Source organism: Rhinolophus sinicus, chromosome 7 (genome assembly GCF_057876585.1).
Source record: "Rhinolophus sinicus isolate RSI-liver-muscle chromosome 7, RSI-T2T, whole genome shotgun sequence".
Lineage (NCBI taxonomy): Eukaryota > Metazoa > Chordata > Mammalia > Chiroptera > Rhinolophidae > Rhinolophus > Rhinolophus sinicus.
The window spans coordinates 3,868,015-3,869,440 of NC_142507.1; positions in this window are offsets into that span (position 1 = coordinate 3,868,015).

Consider the following 1,426-nt stretch of genomic DNA (forward strand, 5'->3'; position numbering starts at 1 on the left):
GTCGCTGTGTTGTTCAGATGTTGAGTACCGTTTTCCCCCTCCAGTTTCTACGTTCTCCCTGTCCCTTACGGTTGTTGTAAAGGTAGTCACAGCACTTATAACCGCTGCATTTCACAGATGTGGAATGAGTTGTTACGTTTACACTTTATATTACTGATCATTCTAAGTCTTGGGCAGTAGGTGCGATGCACTTCGTATGTAACCAATATTAATAAAAAAAAAAAAAATGAACGTAACTGAAACAGGAAACTCTTTTGTGGGTAATCTTTTAACCTTTTAAAAATGAAGTTTATGTGTGGGTAGTCCAGCCATAAAACTTAGCCTTTTAAAATGTGTTTTATGTGTTTACTATACTGACATTAGCCATTTAAAGCACACTTAGGTAGGAAACTGTGTTCCCGAGATAAATCATCTACGCTGTCTGCTTCAGCTGTCCGATAGTCCAAGGGAACAGTGGCCTTAGGTCTAAGAATAATTTGTCTGGTTTTGAAATGGATTTTGTAATTTACAGGGATAGAAGGGTCTTGGGGTTATGTTACAACAAGTTTGTGTTCCCAATTAGGAAATAGAAGAATCTAAACTTTATCCTCTGGGAGGTTTTCAAAGAGCTACACATTCGAGCCACATTTTGTCTCTTCCTAGAATTACCTTTCCTGCGTCGCACTTTCCTTCTATGCTGTTGGCTTCGATTAGCAAAAACAGTCACCAAACCTTGTATTTTCAATACATGTGCTCTTAAGGCTGGTGGCCGCTACGTCACACGGTGTATGTACCCTTTCTGAGGACTGACGGAAGAAAATTCTCTTAGGTCTCAGTTCCGGAAAAACCTGTGGTTTTCCTAAACCGTTACTGATTTTTTTTTTTTTTTTTTTAATCTTAAAAAGACTCTGTTACTGTCTTTCTCTTTGTTTTGTTTTTTGGGCAATTCTAAGCCAAATTGTGGTTGACCTATAGCGCTTGCTATATGGAACCTTATGAGTTAACTGTTTTGTGTAGTAAACATGACTTCATTTTTCTATCTTATTTTCTCTTACGTCCAATCTTCTTCCCTATTTAGGTTCTTGTATTAACTAAAGTTCCAGATTTGCGTATTCTCGACTACATGAGGTGGGAACTTGTCTTAGCCTGTGCTAACGCTGCAGCAGAAGTGCCAGCGACTAACAAAGCTAACTGAGTCTTCCCTTGCGAAGGTGTCTTTACGATCAGTGCCTGTGGAATGAAAACTTAGAAATGCTAGTTTGTGGAGAGCCGTGGGTAGGCCCTTGGCTGGAGCACAGTAGTAATAAACTCAGATTCTGATTTTTCACCATAGCCTCAAATTAGAGCAGACCCCACTTGCCACTTCCCGTGTATCATTGACAGAAAAGTAGAGCAGCGTCATGACCTCCACCCAAAACGAACAACGATAGAAAATCCAGCCAATGTC